This window comes from Scyliorhinus canicula, chromosome 11 (genome assembly GCF_902713615.1).
Source record: "Scyliorhinus canicula chromosome 11, sScyCan1.1, whole genome shotgun sequence".
Taxonomy (NCBI): domain Eukaryota; kingdom Metazoa; phylum Chordata; class Chondrichthyes; order Carcharhiniformes; family Scyliorhinidae; genus Scyliorhinus; species Scyliorhinus canicula.
The window spans coordinates 60,252,869-60,273,995 of NC_052156.1; the positions used below are offsets into that span (position 1 = coordinate 60,252,869).

General features: G+C 41.6%; 1 protein-coding gene across 12 annotated transcripts in view; it reads right to left on the reverse strand.

Annotated features, from left to right (window-relative positions):
• foxp1b (forkhead box P1b) overlaps positions 1–21,127 on the reverse strand; it is a 645,688-nt gene that overhangs the window by 486,234 nt on the left and 138,327 nt on the right. For 8 of the 12 annotated variants that reach the window (XM_038810651.1, XM_038810647.1, XM_038810649.1 and 5 more), the window contains one exon: positions 14,384–14,513. The exons of the other annotated variants lie outside the window; for them this stretch is intronic. The gene's annotated coding sequence lies outside the window, so the exon portion shown is untranslated. The remainder of the gene's footprint in view (positions 1–14,383; positions 14,514–21,127) is intronic. 12 annotated transcript variants of the gene reach the window in all.

Consider the following 21,127-nt stretch of genomic DNA (forward strand, 5'->3'; position numbering starts at 1 on the left):
AGATAAAGGTATCTCACCTTAAAATCACTCAGGAGAGAGGTTGGGTCAGCAAAAGATGGTAGAAGTGTTTTTCACAAAGTGCAATGAATGCTAGCTCAATTAATAATTTTATATCTTAACTCAATAGTCAAGGGTATTAAATGGATGTATAAGCAGGGTGGATGGATGAAGTTAGGATTTAGGTCAGACATTGGGCTGGATGCTCCACTCATGCTGCTGGTAGCAGAGTTCCTGATAAGACGGAGAATCCAGTGTTGGGGGAGAAAATGGATCAGGTATGCTACTCCCCCCCTCCCCCCTCCCTCCTCCCGCTGGCATCGGGATCCAGGTTTGAGCCTCGCTCCAGCAGGAGGATGCAAATAGGTCATTAAGACCTATTTGCATCCAATTCCAAGGCTGGGCACCATATTCTCCGGACCCTCGTGATTTTCCGGTCCTTTGGGCCAGGAATCACAAGGGTGAGAATTAGTGCTGGTCTTGATACGTGTGTATTTGACGCTGCGGACCTCGCGGTGGGCCAAGGGGGAGGTAACTCGTTGGGGGTGGGTCACCAGACCTTGCTTATTGGGCCGGCCGTACAAAATGATGGCCCGATCAAGGGATTTCCTTGGAAATCCCTCGCAATCCCCGCCGTGCAAAAATTTGCATGTCTAAAGATTGGGAATCGCTTCCTGATTTGCGCTCCCCAATTCAGCTCTGGCAGGAGAACATAGTCTCCAAACAGAGGCTGCTACCCACTATCTCCCTTTATGGTAGAACAGGCTTGAGGGGTTGAATGGCCTACCCTTCCTCCAATGCATCGCTGAATACAATAGCTTATGGCCAACCAAGATGATTTAACTTGGGAAAAATTATAGCTATTATAAAATGATCAATTTTAAAAAAGTGCAGCACTAATGAAAAGTGAATTTTAATTTTAAAACAGTGAGGCTCTGGCACTAATAAAAAATTAATTCTCGCATTAGTATTTGTTTGACTCAATGAGTTGACCATCTAGAATTTCAGATAACTGCATATAATGAAGTATTTAAACAATTTAAAATTTGCATTCAAGGGGTATCTTTGTGCATTTTACTGCACCCACTAAATAAGAGATGTTGCTACACTACGACTTAGGATTTTAATGAAGTGACAAGTGTAAAGTGACAACTGTAAAATAAAAACAAAAAGTGACGGTATTTTATCCTTACTCTCTATCACACAACTACTTATATTAGGCTGCTACAAGAGACAGGCCCCTTTCGCCCTTTTAATACACTCTTTATAGTTTTCCAGCACATTATCCTAGAGCATGACAGTCCCCATAATCAGAACTCCCATGGAGTGCCTGCTGGGATCAATATACTGCGCATGGTAATCCTATGCAACTTTTTTCATTTAACAAATTTAAAAATCCAAGTACATAATTTTTGTTTTTTTTCATTGTTACATAATATATAATACTTACAAAAATAGGTGCCAAACATTTGCCACTGCAAAGTCATTATTTTATTTGTCAATTGCAACGGTCTAGCGAAGAAATGAAACCTAATTTGGAACATAAACCATCTAGCTCAATCTTTTAGAGATTCCTGATAAGAATTACTTATAAAAATTCCCATTAAGACTTGACACATTTTTTGCACTAAATTTTTAATTTCAGATGCACAAACTGGATAAGATCAACCCCATATACCTTTTATCTATTTAATGAGAATTTGATGATCTAAGATGTGATGGACATAGTGCAAACTTTTTCTTAACTTCTTCAGATAATAACTTCAGTTGATACTGACCTTTAGTTTATATTTTGGCCTTGCTGATAGGGATCTGAATAAAAATGATAGGCCAACTACAAAGCTGTTTTCTATTTTATTATATTCCCATTCAAATGAACATGGAAACGTTTTTGCTACATTTAATTATTTTTAAGATGTGGATCGCTCTTGATATGATCAAAACTGAAACATGTCTTCTTTGTGTGCTAAAATAGGAAAGAACCTGCTGGTACGGCAGGATTTAATGATAAATTTCATACCTAATGAATACTGCTCACATGCTGGTTAGCATAAAAGGAAGTGATTTTTGCTTCTCAAAATATTTGAAATTGAGTCATGGGTATTGTTTCTTCTGAAACCTTAATTGGGTTTTACATTTTGGTGTCAGGTTTTGACCAGCGGTGAAACCAGTGATTCGCAGCCTCAAAATAAAGTGTTCTTGCATAACCATTACGGTTACAGTTCCTAAACAAAAAGAACAAACATTTTCTGTTGCTAGAAATTGACTATTCAAGTGAAAACAACTGAAGAGAGAACACCCAGTAAAAGGTGAACCAATTGTAATATTGTGTAAATAAGACAAATGAGGTCTGCATGAAGCTCATAATCGACTGAATAAATCTTTCTATTTTACAGGGTGTCTGTCTTGCCTCATTATAGCACTCCTCTTCATTACAGTTTATGTCTAACCCTCTTTAACAGGCTTGGGCCCTCAGAGTATACCAAAGGATAAAATGTGATGTCTCTCCTTTTCTTTCAATTACCTGACAGAGTCACTTCTGAAATGAAAACTGCTGCATCCCTTGATAGAGACTGTGAATATAATCATGCTTCTTGTGACAACAAGTGAGGTACCTCACAGACTAGCCCCTTGAGAAAGCTTTTTTCAGTTTTCCCCAGAACGGCTTGCCTACTGCGTTATGGAATGGTACAGCAGCAGGTTCCAAAGACGTGCATATGCACTCAAGGGAAAGAATGGATTTATGTAGTATCAGAAACACAGTGTACAGGACACAATTGTACATTTATTATTTATCACTTTATAGTCCCCAACTGAGAAGACAAGAGTCCCTTGACAATGAGTGTTCTCTTCAGACAGCATTAGGTAGGCCAGATACCACTGCAACACTAACAGTAAATAAGCACCAGCTGCAGTGAATATTTCAGACAAAAGTTAGCACTTGTGCTTTACCAAGTCTTCTCCCTCTCTATAATATGGTGGTTCAGAAAAAGAAAGGCTAATGGGGTAGTTAACAGTTCAAAGTGCATGTTTTTCTACCCAGAAATGTCAAATGTTTTGATTGTATATGTGGATTTAGCAGACGTATTCAATACAGGGGCTTTCCTTGCCCTTGGGCAGTGACAATATGTCCATTCTACTGTATGCAATTACAGAATCAATAAAACATCCCTTTGAAAGTCATTGGACTAGTGCCGACATGCAGGCAGTAGTCGTACTGACATTTCAATGCTACTGTTATTACCAGTGTCAAATATTTTGTAACAAATACCAAAATATAGTTACACCCCTAGATCAAACCACAAAACCATATTTATTCACTGAAAGAACATAAGAATGTAGTAAACAACCTACTCAAGATGTATTAAGGGAAATCAGTTTTTTGATGGGCCCCACTTTATGATTTGAATTTTCTACTGATGATTTTGGCAAGTAAAATGAATGTTTTAAAACAGAGCTTAAAAGTCAATGCCAATTAAAAGGGATTTTAAGCTCCATTCTGCCATCTTAGATTTAACAATAAAAGAGCATGTTTGCACATGAATTGGTAATATTGTGATCTCAGAGTTCCATTTTATAACACTATTAAATCTAAATCCCAAATCACAACTGCCATAAATTACAAAGCCACAAATTTTAGAAGAGGTCAAAGTTGCTACACAGATGCAACTTGTAAACCAACATTTACATTCACAAAGGCTATCTGTACAAACTCAGGTGAATTAATTATATGTACCTAATGATTGATTTTACTTTGGGACTCAGATTCACACTCAACAAAGCAAAGGCACAACTCACTGTTTATAGCACAATATCTTACAACCCTACTATTAACTGGACTAATTGGCAAACTATCTAGATTTATTTGTACACCAATAATGGTATCATTTACAATCTCCGCAAATAATAAAAAGATGTACTGCAAACAGTTAAATCAAGTGTTTCCCCTTTCCTTTAAGGTTTACTGTCAAGGTATCATATTCATCAACAATGGATTGCACGTTCGCTTCAAACCAAAGTTTTAAATATTTGGAATACTTGAGACTTTTCTTCCCATGTTGCAAGAGATTTATTCAGGTTATCACATGTACAGTTTTACCCGTTTCCAATTTACCACTTCTGACGCACAATGTGAAATGGCAGGAACAAAATACTTAGGTTGGAGACCTGTACTTATCCTTCCACTTTCTCCAATTAGGTGCCCATTTCCATTTGATAGAACTTATTCTCCTAAAATGAACATCGTAAGGCTATTACTAGCTATTATTATGACCATAAAAAGCACACTTGAAATTCAATGCAATCACAATTTTTCACATTTCAGCTGTGGGATAAGTTCTTGGGTTGCACGTTTGAGTTTCCAAATGATACTGTGTCTATATTGTAAGTAAAAGCCAATGATTGAGGCATGAGCCAAGATTGTTTCAACCAGACAATGTACTCTCTTTCTACTGTAAAGATGCTGACTAATATTAGCGTATTATCTCTTTGCATGCTGGCAGCTGCTATTACTATGCTATAGATGACATACTTTACGTGGGTGTCTAGAGAGTGAATGTTAGCATGCCATTTGACCAGTAGATTCTCAATGCTGCCTTCATCTCAAATCTATATGTGCATTTTCAACCAGGAATCACTGGACAACCATAATCTTGGTCAGACTAATTTTTCTCCTCTCCTTAACCCATGGTGCCGAGTACAACATATGCACTCCCAACTATCAGCTATCTTAGCAAGGGTGAAAATCTTATCTTAGAATTTCTTAGTATATATGTAGCTCATTAGCGGGGCACGGTAGCACAGTTTCTTCACACCACGAGGATCCCAGGTTTGATTCCCGGCATGGGTTTCCTCCGGGTGCTCCGGTTTTCTCCCACAGTCCAAAGATGTCAGGTTAGGTGGATTGGCCATGATAAATTGCCCTTAGTGTCCAAAAAGATTAGGTAGGGTTACTGGGTTGTGGGTACGGTGGAGGTGTGAGCTTAGGCAGGGTGCTCTTTAATAAAAAGAGCCGGTGCAGACTCAATAGGCCGAATGGCCTCCTGCACTGTAAATTCAGTGATAAACTGTAAATTCTATGATTAGAAAATTACTATTTACTACTTACCAACAGTCCCTTTAGGTGGTGTAGATGGTCCCTTTAAATGGTTTTTGTGCGGTGGTAAACAAGTTTTTTATGACAGAACAAGGCCTGCCTGATACCATTTGGGTCGCTACATGGTCATTTGGCCACAGACTCGCCCAGCTTAGTGGGTATGTTGTTTATGGAAGCACATTTACTTCACAATCAGTATGGCTCACAAACATTAATTAACAAAATATGTTGTTCAAAATCTGAAAGAACCTATTACAGGATGTCAGGAAATTAGTACTATGGAAAAGGTTGAGGACACTGCACGTAACAAGTACTATTGAATCTGATGGCACACATTTTTATAAGTAGAATTTGATGTAAATTGAGGGAGATTCTTCTCGAGCCATGTGCTATCCATAGCAGCTAAATCAGGCATTCCTAAACTCTAGAACACATACTTGGTGGGGGCACAGGAGAAATTGTATAATGGCGGATATCTCTTTCCCATACCCTGCCTCGGCTCTCTCTCTTCCTCAAACTCCCTCCAGTTTCCTTTGTGCGCGCTCCCTTTTTTCCTTCATTTACTGTGCATGATTTCTCAGTAAAATGAAGCAACTCTTTCAATCTTAGTGGGAAGATTCTGAAATTCTACTCTGTATGAAAAGCATGAGTAAAATTGGTGTGACATTATCATTGTTGTCTTGCTCTCAGGCTGGTTATTGAAATAGTCCGAGTACAGTGGAAGGTTCCAGGAGACTCAGTAAGTGTTGTACACATGGCTTTGGGAGTCATGTGTACAACTCCAGACAGTAAGAACTTGTGAGTTATTATAACCTGTTTCTGACAGCAGGTCCCATTAGGGCTGCGGGGGATGAGAGGTGGGGCCTCTTTTATTGGTTGCTCATGTTGCATTATATCTGCAAATGTAATGGTGAATGCTGACAAATGACAGATAGTGTTAAGAACATATGGCGTATCGGTGATGAGGAGTGGTGAAATTTGCCTTGCTTTTACCAGTGCACTTGCTGAAAATCGCTTGTGAGGCAACAACATGCGAATCTCAGTCAGCGAAGTAAAACCTTGACACCATGTACAGAACAGGATCTATTTGAAAGACACATAAATATGACAAAAGTCCAGATTTACTTGGACTGCAGCCATTGAATACCCTCATTAACAGAGTCTGGTATGTGGTGAAGCCCTGTTGAATAATAGCTTAAAATGATCTCTTCAACACAGACACTTAGAACCAAAAATAGCACAAGAACAAGCTACCAGAATTTTCAAGTGGACACCAGAGCTATATAATAAAAGCAAAATACTGTGGATGCTGGTGATCTGAAATAAAAACAGAAAGTGCTGGGAAAACCCAACAGGTCTTGCAACATGCGTGAGAGAGAAACGGTTAACATTCTTGGTCCAATAGGACTACTCTTCGGAACCCAAAGAACTCAAGAGGGATTACAACTTGCAGCTGTCGGCATGGTAAACACCATGCTTGAAGAGAAAGTCCCAAAATTAATTCAATTATCATATTGCATTGATTTAATGACGTCAATACTGTAAAAATCAATTAGTATTCCATATCATTACCAACATTCCCTGTCATTTCCTCAAGTGTGCTGCCCCTTCAAATTCTTTACACATTTGGGTTGACAAGAGCATGGCCTATAGGATTGTGACCAGAGAGGTTAGAGAGAATGTTGGTACGTCAGTACTTTGTGCTGCAGCCGGACACATCCAGAGATGGCAAGGTTAGCTCATTTTTTGGTGTTCATGGGGTATATTTACAAAGGTGCAATGCAAGAGGATGTTTTGTGCTGTCTACACAAACAACAGCTGAAGAGATTTTCCTGTTGCTTGACAGCTACATGAACCAATATTCTATTGTCTGGTACAATGCACTGACATCTGCACTGATAAAGCATTGACCAGTAGGAAGAGTGGCACGCATCAGAATAGCTACCCCAAAAGCGATGTGGTTGTACTACAGTTTACATAGGGAAGAACACGCTCAGCAATCAACTTGTAGGCTCCTGGGCAATGCTATGAATGTGGTCATCTTTAGGGCAGCATAGTGGCGCAGTGGGTTAGCACTGCGGCCTCACGGCGCGGAGGTCCCAGGTTCGATCCCGGCTCTGGGTCATTGTCCGTGTGGAGTTTGCACGTTTTCCCCGTGTTTGCGTGGGCTTCGCCCCCCACAACCCATAAATGTGCAAGCTAGGTGGATTGGCCATGCTAAATTGCCCCTTGATTGGAAAAATGAATTGGGTACTCTAAATTTATTTTTTTAAATGAATGTGGTAAACTTTTAAAAGTCTCAGCCTTAAATTCGAGACTATTTTCTTCTCAATTTAATGAGATGTGAAGCAAGCACATTGATATATTACTTCACAGAGTTTTTCTATCACAAGGGAAGGTGGAATCATAGAATCCCCACAGTGCAGAAGGAGGCCATTCAGCCCATCGAGTCTGCACTGACCCTTCGAAAGACCACCCTACCAGGCCCAATCCCCCATCCTATTCCGGCAACCCCCACCTTAAGAGGCAATTTAACATGGCCAATGCACTTAACCTGCCCATCTTTGGACTGTGGGAGGAAACTGGAGCACCCAGAGAAAACCCACACAGACATGAGGAGAACATGCAAACTCCAAACAGTCACCCTAGGTCGGAAACAAACCTGGGTCCCTGGCGCTGTGAGGTCCCTGGCAACCACTGTGCCAACGGCTGCCCAAGGTGCCTCAAGTCTGCCCTGTTGAGTGCACCTCTTGGGCGATGTGCTGCAGGTGGAATCAACAACCATTGTGCCAGTATTCAAAAACCTGCCATTGGAGTTTCTGGATAACAACAATTCTCCCCGTCTGGGAATTGAACCCCCATCTTCCACGTGACAGGGTGGATACTGTAGTAACTAATATTCTAGCGAGGAACTCTTCTAGCACGTTTCTTTGCACATCACACTGAAGTCAAATATCTATTTACAGACAACCCATTCCCACTGCATGACATGGTCTGGGTTCACGGCTTGAGTACATCTTCTTACGCCTAAATGAGCTACATCCACGACTTTAAGGGCTGTGTGCAATTATCTTTAATATCCAGGACAAAACTGACTCAAAGGTTTAAAAAAGCTGCAATTCTGGGTTTGCTTTGTGGAGGAAAATCACATTTTCCCAAAAGTGCATGAAGTCATGACAAGGTATGAATTACAGTTTCAGGACCAGCGCCGGCCCTAGGGTTGCTGGCGCCCCGGGCAAGCTGAACTTCGGCGCCCTTGGGGGGGGGGGGGGGGGGGGGGGGGGGGCGCCCGAGGGGGGGGCGGACCTGAGGGGGGGGGCGGGGGGGGCGGACCCGAGGGGGGGGGCGGACCCGCGGGGGGGGGCGGACCCAAGGGCGGGGCGGGGTGGGGGGGGCGGACCTGAGGGGGGGGCGGGGGACCGAGGGGGGGACGGGGGGAGCGGACCGAGCGGGGGGGCGGACCGAGGGGGGGGGGGGGCCGCCCTGGGGGAGGGCAGCCACCGCGCATGCGCTGGTTGGCACCGGCCCAACTGTGCATGCGCGGGACCCGAGTCTCTGGCGCCCCCTAGCACATGGCGCCCCGGGCGACTGCCCGAGTTGCCGGTGCCTTGAGCCGGCCCTGTTCAGGACAGAGTTAAAGATGGGGCAAGTACCATTTCACTGAACTGGTGAGGCAATAATGTGATTACTGTCCATCAATGGGAAATGCATTGAGCCAACTACAACTTCACTGACTTTTCTGTATTACCAATGCATCGTGACGTGTCAGCAAAGGATCGAACCTCCTGGCCACCTCAACAGATGGCAGGACGGAGATTGTTAAACTCAATCTCTCAATTTGGGATTGAGTTCCAACAAAAAGCAGTCAGCTGAGTTTTGAGTCCAAATGCGAACAGATGTCCCTGAATCGTCAGATAGACTGACACGGTTTTGCTACCGTTAGTGCAACTTACCTGCGTGAAAGAGGATCTTTGTTACTCACTGGAATGAAATCAAATGTCATCAGTGTCTTTGTGTAGAAAGCAACTTAGAACTCAAACTCACCTGTCACTTCAAACATTATGTGCCTATACTTGAACAAACAAGCTTATCTGTCACTTTAGTGGCAAGCAATCTGATTAGGACATTGTTTAAAGTTGCATTTATGTGCATTATTTGTATACTTTGCACAATACTTGGGAAATAAATGGGTTCAAATATTAAGCCTGCATGCTGGTAAGGGTACACCTGCAGATGGTAGATGTGGAAGGGTTACGGGAAGCACTGAATTCGATCAGAGAGGCCAGCATCCAACAAGTAAATAATTCCTGTATCAGTTACACCAGAAGCACATATCAGATAAGAGCTCAGTGGGTTCCAGGATTTTAGATCCATTCCTACTAATGGATGGAAGAATGTGCTGGGCCCAATGACCTCTCCACACCCATGTTCTGGCGATCGCATAGATGGCACATAGGATACACGGGAATTGTAAATCTATCCTTATATGTACCCAACTGAGACAAATCATGGACAGCATCTTTTATTGTACTTCTAACTGCCTGCAGCTCCTTTAGTGGCTCAGTGAATTTTTCCAGCAAACACCTCAGTTCCACAGATCAGGAAGGTTGCAGATTAGATTCATCGTTTGTGTTGAGGAAGCTGAATTTAGCCAAGGCAGAGGGAGGGGTGGTAAATTTGGCCTCAATACTCTTGGAATTAAGTAACAATTAGGAGACAGAAGTCTTGCTTGTGTTGAACTAACTACACAGGTGTACTAAAACCGTGTCAAGACTCACTACCAACACCAGCAAAGGGTCAACATGGGCAACGGAAAAGAGAGAAAGTTGGTGATTTTCAAAATGGACTTCAGGTGATGGTAGTGTTATAATCAATATTAACAATCATAATTGAGTGCGACTCAACCAAAAATATCTAGTGTCATTTCAGGCGAGTTGGGCGGGTTTTTCCTGTCAGCTTTTAGGGTGCGATCCAGACCAGTATTCATCCGCACTTAAGTCATTTTTTGGGGCCTTGGGAGTTTCTCTCCAGTCCAGCCCACACTGAAAAATCTTTACAGCAGCAGGGAGCTGAACTCACCAGTGAGACCTGCTCCTCAAAGATTGCAGCATCAATTTGAAAGGGTGCCCTGATCTCTAAGTGAGCTGAAGGGTCCCCCACAGCACCCACCCATGGGCAACGTCTCTCCCCCCCCCCCCCCCCACCCCACCGAAGTGAGGGCACCCCGCTACGGCGTCACTGAGAACACCCCCATTCCAGGCCCCCCCCACCTTCCCTTCAACCCCCAATCCCCTCCCTTCAGCTGCCCCCACCCTTCGTAATCCATTACCCTCACTTTCATAGACATGGCCCCACTCAGGCCCCGACCCATGGTAGTGCCAACCTGGCACCCGGACATCCTGACACTACCAGCCTGGAACCTGGGCAGTGCCCCTGGCACCCTTGCTATGCCACCCTGGCACTACCAGGGTGCCCATGTGGCAATTCCAGGGGACATGGCAGGGTACTATCCTGCCCTGCCGTGTCCCTGACCATCTGAGGGGCTCCAATGGCCTCTTAGACGCCCCCCCCCCTCCCTCCCCTCCTGTACCAAGAGGCCATCACAACTTCTATCCACTTGTGGAGAATAGTATTAATCGGCACCCGGTTCAGGCCTCACTGGTGTGGGCAATGACTACCGGGTGCATATGCATCAACACGGCTATGCATATTTAAATGATTCATTAGACTCACTTAAATATCATTATCTGGATCGCGCCCAGCGAGGCCATGATCCAGATCGCGCCCAGCACCACAAATCGAGTTAGCCGCTCAAAGTTTCGCGCTCAGCGTGATGCCGAATTTGGGACGCTTCCATGATTCACCCATCACGCCAGTGCCCATTAGATCACAGCTGCGCATTTTATTGCATATACTAGTATTCAAATTACAGGTAGTAGATGTCAAAGCACAGGCTCACCTGGAGACTGCTACAGGATTGATTTATAGTTAAAGTTTCCACTCAATAGTAGATATTTAAGACAGCCAAGGTACGACCAAAATTTGACTAGGATCGGGACAGGAAAAACACAGGAAAGTCCTAAAATTACAAAAGCGAATGACTATATTTTGAAGTGGTCTGTAATAGTGTGTTTTTAATACATAAAATATATAAAGGAGACATCACAATAAAACGTTTCTCCAGGTACTTTTCAATTCCAGAATGAAAGTTAAATTACCACAAGGAAAACTATGGTTTCATGGAAACAGAGAGTGCTCAGTTTTTTCTTTAAAAAAAGTTAAAAAGGTTAAAAGGAACCATATGTGAAAATAGTTTTCAAAAAAAGTTATAATTTTTCACATTGACAAAGTTCACATTTTATCAAATAAAATGGCATAATATTACAATTAAAACAAAAGGCATTTTCCTTCTAAGCAGGATGCAGCCTACAGTTCTTTCTGGGTCTGCTGCACTGTCAGACAGTGAGTAACTGCAGTCTAAGGCCGTCACGAACAAACCTTACAACAAGCCCAAGCCAAATAAGATAATTACCTAATTATTTTTGCTTTTCAGAAAAGTATTGAATCCATGTATTTGGTTTGCAGCCAAGAATAGTTTAAGAAAAGAGAGAGCTGTTGATGGTGCTACCATGATATCTGAAGCTACCCAATTTGAATTTAAAATGTCCTATACTATTAATAACTAGCAGCAAATTTAAGATGCTCACTTCCCACTTTCTGTGCCCAAACATTATCTTTGGTACATTTCACTTCTGAGTCTGAAGCTGCCTTGAACCCTATGAAGGAACTTCCTATGATGTTGCACTACAAGTGTATTCCATGCAGAAGCATGTTGCACAATACTTTCTCCCAAAAGGCTCTGGCCTCAGTAATCAGGTTGCTTTTTTAGAAAAAAAATGATCAAACCAGGGGGTGGGGACTGCACATCCTGCGTGAAACCGCATCCTGCACAGCATCACCACGATTCACTGTAAATAAATACTCTTGTAGCAGAGCTTCCGTCAACTGTCACTGCATTGACTGTAATCACCTTCAAGTCCAAACAGGAAAGTACAGAAAAGCAAGTGAGATGGCAGATACGGGGTTTAATTTGCTTTTCACTGCAGTTTTCATTGGTGGCGCGTTTCCGATTCTCCTGACTGCCAGCTGCCTGGAATCACTCCTGGACCTGGGTCTTTCCTGTTAACCTTCATAATTTCTCTGTCATAACAGCATTATTATGGGTGAGCCCAACAAAGTGTGCGCCTGTCCAAATGTGGACTCACCCCTTTATTGTTGTCAGCTGCCAAAAAGAAAATCTGCTGAATGTTTTAGCATAAGAAACTCTCCATGAACAAAACTTTTGTAATACTGCAAACATTAGCTCTCCACTGATACTCTAGACCTGTTCAATTCTGCAATTCAATCAAAACACAATCTGAAAATCCTCTTGTCATCCAGCTCTGCATTCATATGCTCAAGCGTTGTCTAAAGATAACTGCATACAATCTTTCCCCCGAGCAATGCTTATATTGTTTTATTACAGCTCAATGAGTGTAGTTAAAATTGCATGCAGCTGCTGACTACTGCGGTCTATCTATGTTACGCATGGACACAAGTATTGCCCACCGGGCTTAAAAAATCATTCAGTTACTGGCCTGACAAAAGATTATGTACAGCTCTTTGGAAGGAAGAACATCTTGTATACTACAGCAGAAGCGGGTGATGTTAATGGCTCAGCTCCTTTATAAAAGGATTGTGAAAGTCCTATCAAATGTCACTTGAGAATGCTAAATGTTAAACATGTGGCCACCCCGCATAAATGCTAAAATAAACCCTAAGACCTATGCACAGTCTAAAGCAGCTTTAACAGCAGACGATGAAGTATATTAAGATTCAGAAAAAGTCTTTGTCAGAATCTGCTTTCAGATTCAAATAATATGAAGTTCAAAAAGGAAAAGCAGACTCAGAGTGTATTTTTATCTGGTAAATATGGGAGATAGATTTACTTTTTTGAAGTGATTATACCAAATGTATAGCGAATAAGGGCACAGACATATTTATGCTATAAATGCCAAAGCTGGATTCCATCCCCCCGCAATCTAAGTGTCCAGAAAAGCTTGCTTATGCTCAAATGCACCACAAAAATTAATGCTCTTCTGTTATTCCACTTCCTGAAAATTATGTACTTGTAACCAATAATCTTTAATACAGGCAATGCAAAATGTGCCTAAACAAGTGCAGTAACAAAATAGGTGGGATTATTTCACTAATTCTTTTTATTTGTTTCATGAATTAGCTATGATATGCTGTCTTATTCAATTTCAGACCAATTCTGCAAGCTCGACAGTATAAAATATAAAGAAACTTAGCAAAATTTACTCACGCCTTCTTGACAAAAGAAAACGAAACCTTTATCAGTGGATTTTACTAATAAAATGGCACTGGCAATACTTCCAAATGTTAATTGCTGGCTTACCTCAATATTGCGTTTAAATTGAAAAACACCTCAAATGTTTTCAAAATTATTTGAAAGGAAATATTGCAAATATTTCTTGTTTTGAATTTCATCTCAGAATGGAAAGAGGATTCCACAGTTTTAACTGCATACAATATAACAGACATAATAATATTTTCCATGTGTGAAAGCTTTCATTGTAGCAGGATTCCAATTATACAGTATATCGGTAATGTTCTGCATGCTGTGTCGCACCAGTGTACTATGCCACCTATTCTATCAGCATTCACATTCTGCTGTTTAACTCAACCCAGTTAAGAACACGAGCTGCAAGTGGTCGTCAGCAATTGATCTTTCTGCTCATTCCACAATTCCCACCACAAATTACCTATGTATAATTATTTTGACACCATAATGAAAAGGAAATGAGATTTGGTCACTGAAGGTTTATCTAATAATACTATTCCTTGCTAGACTTCATAAGACTGACAATCAAAAAGCCTTGCCCGTTACAGCACAAAAACATTTGATAATTTTTTTTTAGAATAAACATTATTTATTTCCATAGAGTTGCCATTATCAGGAGGCAATGATAGCTGAATAATGAAAATGAAATCAAGGAATTTTGGTATTTCAAAGCTTTAATTTTTCCTGCTCTCACTTATGACATTTTCTTCCCCTGGAGAGACAAGATAAAGTGCTGTCATAAATGGGTGAATCTCTTGTCAAATGACAGACTTGATTCACCATGGCAACTACAAATCAAGGTGCTAGTGTGAATTAAAGCCCTGCTTAAAAGGCGTTTTGTATTTAAAAATGAATTTCAATCAAACAGATATTGGGTTAAGGCTTACCTTCTTTGTAGTTGTTGACTAAGAAACTGCTTTGCTGTGGTCAGTATTTGTGCAGTCAGATTGTAGATAACTGTGATAACAGTACCACTGGATATACAGGTTGTCTATTTGTAATTCGGTTATATGTGAGCTGTAATGAATATAGATGATCAGCACTTTTAGCATAACAAATACTGGTAACTCAAAAAGTAAGGATTTTATTCCTGATTATAGAAATTATCTTTTTTTTTTAAAAACTCAGGCCCATTTTGATAAAACAAATATGGCTTGTGTTATTCACAATGTATCTTCTCTCAAAATAAACTAGTTTGGATACAAATTAAATTAATTTGATCGAACCAGCATTTTAATTAATTGCTTTAGTGAGATTCTATGAGATTTTGCAGTAAAATTTGTTTTGTCTTTTATATCATTATCTTCCCAGTACAACAAATATAGTGTACCATTATCAACTTAAGTTACATCCTGCCTAAATTGATAACAGTACAACATCAAATACTTAATTTAATGGTAAATACATTCATTTAAAATTATTTTTCAAATTCCTCACTTAAAAATGTCCAAAGTACATAGAAATGTAAACGTAAATTTGCATGAAGCAAAATGCGGTCACAGTAACTCCATGACAAAGCTGATATTTTAGTTTTATACAAAAGTTTTAAGACATACACATAAATTCCACTTTACAATAAATACCAGTGTGGTCTGTGATTTAACTTAAATAATAATAAGAATAAAAATAATCTTTATTAGTATCACAAGTAGGCTTAACACTGCAATGAAGTTACTGTGAAAATCCCCTAGTCGCCACACTACAGAGCCTGTTTGGGAACAGAGGGAGAATTCAGAATGTCCAATTCACCTAACAAGCACATATTTCAGGACTTGTGGGAGGAAACTGGAGCACCCGGAGGAAACACACGCAGACACGGGGAATAAGCATAAGAGAGAGGAACTAAGTCTTGTCTTGGTTTTTGTGATCATCGTAATATGATGATTCAAAGAGACCTCTAATAAGTATCTGCTAATTAAATCACAGCATCTGCAGGGATGTGTGCATCTTTTCACTTGAGTTCAGGACAGCATATTCCCAACTGCTTGCTAAAAGCACCTTAGATAGAATTACAACAGCGTTGTTCCATGTTCTGCCCATCCAGTCCACTTTGATGCTTGTCCTTCTCCAGATGAGTAGTATTAATCTCATTTCTCTATTGCCATACCACTTTATTGCCTTTTCCATCAGGCACCTAAGTAACCTATTCTTAAATGTTGTCATGGTCAATGACTAACTCTGGTAATGTGTTCCAAAGACTCACAAATACCTCTGTTAAAAGAAATTGCTACCACCCTCGGCCCTAAATCTCATCCCCAAGTCTCACGCACAGTTTGTGCTTTACGAAGCTTAACCTTATATATGCTTGGGTTGGAGCTTAAGGTTTGGGGTCATAAAAGAATTGCTTATAAATGTGCCCACACTCAGCAGCCTCCCTCCATACCTTCACTCTCAGTTCCATGATAGGAAGCTGGGGAATGTATCCATAATCGAGAGCTCATAATTAGTTAATACATGTCGAAACTATACTCTTTGTAGATACAAGTGTATCACTTTTCACACTGGTGTTCATGTATCCTTTTCGCGAGCAGAGGTGACATCGTTACCCTTCCCATAAGTTAGAATATATTGCACAGTTACAATATATAGCATTCTAAAGAGTGAATCTCTACGTATGGCAGTTCTTTTAAGATCACTTGACCCCTTTCCACCTTTCACAGCTGTAAATGTATTAAACAAAAAAGAAGATAAATTCAGCTCTCTCTTGCTCCCAGTAAAAACTCATACTCAAAAGGAGGAAGGGTGGGAAAAGCAACATGACTGTGTTGCCACTCTAGCTCTGACCCAAATTATCTTTGATTGTCTCTCCCCAGTGGGAGTATGGAATCATCAGAATGATTTAAAAAGCATAAAACTGGTGTTCTGGTGCATTTAAGGCTCAGCGGGTAAATGCACAACACAATATGGTACTGTTCTACAAAACAGGAAGATTACAGAGTTGATACAATGGCAACTCAGCTGAGCTCAGCCAATGCAGTGGCAGGAGCATTACATTTAGCCTCAGTATCCTTAGGTTAAGGGAAAAAAAGCACGCAGGGTCCTATTCCTGCTCATCATCCAAAGCTCAGATCTGGCTCAGTTTGAATGCATGACTGTTAAGTCTGGCCAGTTGGTTAACGTACAAGAGGGCTGGTGGCACCAACGGAATCACAGGCGACAGAAGATTTTCAAGGTGTGATTGTAGAGAGAAAAAGATAGTGCAAGGATAAATTCACTGCAAAAAACTTGCATCTCTTTTTTCATCCTGCCAACAGTTTGAATATTGTTTTTCCCTTGTTTCATAGATATTCTATGTGGTGGATTTCACTGAAGTTTATGAAGGTTTGATTTTCCAGTCCAGAAAAGTACCAATGAGATTAGCTAGTAACTGGTGTAATACTAACCAAGAACTCACTGAGCAAGCATGTAGCAACTCTCAAGGGTCAGGTCATTTTTATAATGCCATATGTTCCTTGGCCTTGCACACTGAGGTACCGAAGGGATGTGGGAGCAGAACATCACACTGCAGCTGACATTTACAGGGAGGAGGCTACTTAAAGCTATGTATCCTGCAGGGGAATGGGGGGATGGATTATTAGAGCTTTCGAGGTTCCAAGTGCATCTGAGTCTATTAGCAGTCTTTGACAAGGCTGAAAGAAGGAGACAAAATGCCAAGCAAAAAATGATGTCAACAGGAACCCATTGGGGCAATGAGAACTTAGCTTGTTGGCAAGTGGCAAAATATTGAGCATCCTATCCATTATTCAATACCGTTGAAATATCTGTTCAGCTGTGTGAAGTATGTAAAAGAGGAAATTATTTTAAAACACCATCACAGTGGGCAGCAATGCAGCAGTGTGGCATGAGGAGGCAGTTTGACCCTATCATCTGTGCATTACACCAGGGCTAGGAAACATTAGCAAAATGCTTCAAGGAATATGGCATGGTAGCATTAGCAAATTTACTAGGTTGACAGCCTATCTGTATTGCACAAAGTGCCATGTTTCATATGTAATATTTATATTTGCCAGGTCTTGACACAAGCTTAATTTTTTCATCGCATCTAATGCATAACCACACTTCAATAAGCGTACGTTGAGTAAGCAGTGTAAATTGGAAGTCTTGCCATATCCTCACACCTTTCAAGAGCTTTACATGTCAAACCATTAGGCAGAATTTTTGGTTATATTTTCGAAGTGCTGGCTCAAGAGAAAAAAGTGATATGCAGCCCGCTGGATAGATTTTTCGACAGATTTTCCAACATCCTGAGAATAAAATGCTGGAGGCAGATCCCATGCAGGCATGATGGTCAGTGCCATTTTTAAAGGACCCCCGACCCAACAGTACTAAAAATAAAACCAATAAAACCTGGGTCCCCCCACGAGCACACACATACAGGCGCGCGCGCACACAAGAAGAACCCCCACCATGGACTTCCCAGAAAAAGCACCCCCTCCTGCCCCCAAGTGCTAGAGGCATGTGCCAGTGCTACTCCCTCCAGGGCAGAGTCAGTACTTACGGTGCGCCCCAGGCAGGTTCTCTTTACCTGGCTCCTGTTTTTTAAAATAAATTTAGAGTACCGAATTATTTTTTTTCCAATTAAGGGTCAATTTAGTGTGGCCACTCCACCTACCCTGCACATCTTTGGATTGGCAGGGGTGAGATCAATGCAGACACACAGAAAATGTGCAAACTCCACACAGACAGTGACCCGGGGCCGGGATCAAACCAGTGTTCTCGGTGCCGTGAGGCAGCAGTGCTAACCACTGCGCCACCTAGTCCGGTTTTAAAAATCCTATTACAAACCTCACTGACAGGATGATCACGTCATGAGATCTCGCCAGCGAGAATCTAATTTTCAGCCTCTCGTAAGATTTCGCACCTCTTTGCCATTTACATCTGGGGCAGACAAGGGCACAAAATCCCAGTCATTGTCACTATTCTAGCTGCATGATCACTTACAGACAGCCAGGTCAGCCCATAGGTTTCCTTGCAGTAGACAGCCCATATCTGTAACTGTCTCCTTGTAAACCAACAACTTCTGCAGGCAGGTTGTGGTGATATGAGTGGGAGCACTGCCATTGGTGCAGAGCATTGGGTTTCCCATTGGCTCTGGTTGGTCATGTGCCTCTCGTCTGATTGGCTGGGACTAGTCATGTGACTGCTCACCAATTGGTCGAGAGGCAAGTAGACCCCGCCTCCGTGGCGGGGTACAAGTACCCAGGCTAACAACTAGCTGATTAAAGCCACAGTTTGGATCTTCATCGTGTCTCGCGTCCAATTGATGGTACATCACAGGTGTCATATAAATTCGAGGGAAATTATCCTAGGTCTGTTCAGAGGTATATGGAATTATCTGTGTACAGCAAATATTGGTCATTTCAGCAAATTGGGAACACAACATTAAAGGGGCCAATTTTCAGTCTAAATTCTGGAACCATAGGTATTTCATGACTTTGCAGGCCTGACTTTGAAAAGTTAGCCAACTCACCCCATATATTGATCTCCTGGTGTCAGGTACAGGCTGGAGACTGGCTACCAAGGCATGCCCAAGGTGGAAACTGAAATGGGCGGATGGTAAGGCTGCAGGTTAAAAGACAATTTTATTGCCGTTTTGGTCCAATTCAATTCAGGGTTATTGGGCCCTCCAGCCCTCACATCTACCAAAATCAGCTTGAACAGATGACCAGACACCTGATTTTCCAGATGGCCTCATTATGAATGCTTGTCTGGTCTCCAAAAGTGGGAATGGACTCAGCTCAGCAGGGATATGTTTACACAGCATGAGTTGGTGGGGCGTTAGCTTTGCCTCATTAACATTCTTATTGCCTTATACCACGTTGTTGTTTCCTTGATGTGGTTACCAATATCTGTTTATTTATTTGGTCAAGATTAAGAAGTGTGAAGTGAGTTCAGGCTTTGATATCAATTCGATAAATGGCCGTGCTTGATTGACATCCTTATGAGGTTGTAAGATGAGCAATTAAAAAAAAACAGATTTTCAAATGCTCTTTGCTTATTGCATTAGTTCGAGGGCAGCACGGTGATGGGGTGGTTAGCATTGCTGCCTCATGGCCCGGAAGATCCGGGTTCGATCCCGACCCTGGGTCACTGCCTGTGTGGAGTTTGCACATTCTCCCCATGTCTGCATGGGTCTCACCCCCACAACCCAAAGATGTGCAGGGTAGGTGGATTGGGCACACTAAATTGCCCCTTAATTGGAAAAACAGAATTGGGTACTCTGAATTTATTTTATTTTTTAATTGTATCAGTTTCTGGAGCATTTAACAGTCTTGCCAGACATTCCAATGGTTCATTGAGTGGATACTAGAAAGCTGATTATGAGCATGAGGGGCACGGAAGGGATATGGGATTAGGGGCTGTTTAGCACACTGGGATAAATAGCTGGCTTTGAAAGCAGACCAAGGCATGCCAGCAGCACGGTTCGATTCCCGTAACAGCCTCCCCAAACAGGCGCTGGAATGTGGCGACTAGGGGCTTTTCACAGCAACTTAATTGAAGCCTACTCGTGACAATAAGCGATTTTCATTTTTCATTCATTTCGTTTCATTTCATATGCAAGAGGTATTGGAATTGGAGGGGGGGATGGGGGATACGTGGGGTATGGGAGATGAAAGCATTGGCAAGAGCTTTTAAACCTACCTATCAAATGGGTCTCAGATCCACAGCAGGCATGCGCCAAGGTTCAAAAATGGACTTAACTGGCTGCGTTCCCACAGTCTTCAGGAACCAAAGCAGGGAAATTTGAATTTCCAGCAGGGATTTAAATTACCAACCCAATGTCACTAATTGAGCATCTGGTACCCAACCAGCAACCAGCCACTAATCCCGGCTTCACAATAATAAAGCAACGGGAATGTTGGTGAAAAATTCTAAATTCCCACCTTCATTTTGGCCTTCCTAACTCAGGTTTACACTGAATCAGGAGACAAAAGTATAGCCCATGGGGTCAATCCACTATTCACCTTTTAAATGAATGGAAGAAAAACCTGTTATGCCTGGCTCCCCAATTTAAAACTTTGATATAATTACTGATCCTTCCAACAGCCGCAATGGTTTAAATACGCTTTAGTTGTAATTCTGATCTAAAACAATCAGCTTTTTTCTTTTATGCTTCTCCCTTTGATACCAATCTTAAAAAATCTGAAATCTGACACCTATGAAGGTCATTTCTGGGGATTTTCCAGTTATGTGAAGGACAAGTCCCTTGGTTCCTTCCTGAAAATAAGCTCCAAAAAGCGAGTCAGCTAAATAAATATAAGTCTGCAGTAAGTTTCAGTCAAAAGTAAACAACTACCAGCATCGTAATAAAAGGATAAGGTTTGTACCAAAGTACAACATGCATACTGGTTCAGATAGAATTCTTCAGGACTGAAGAAATTTCCTACATAGGGCATTTTTTGATAGTACCTTCTGGCATAGAAGACCTTCAAAGGTGGTGGAGATCAGCTCTTCAGCCAAGGTCCCAGTTTAGCCAACATTCAGCGCCTGGCACTATTGGTAAAGAAGTTGACACACACACTAGAAATGACCACCCGGAAGCTTGTTAAGAGACTACAGCACTCCATAAGTGTCAAAAGTGGCACTAGAATTCAATTGGAAGACTGCACAACGTTTTGACAGCTAATGTT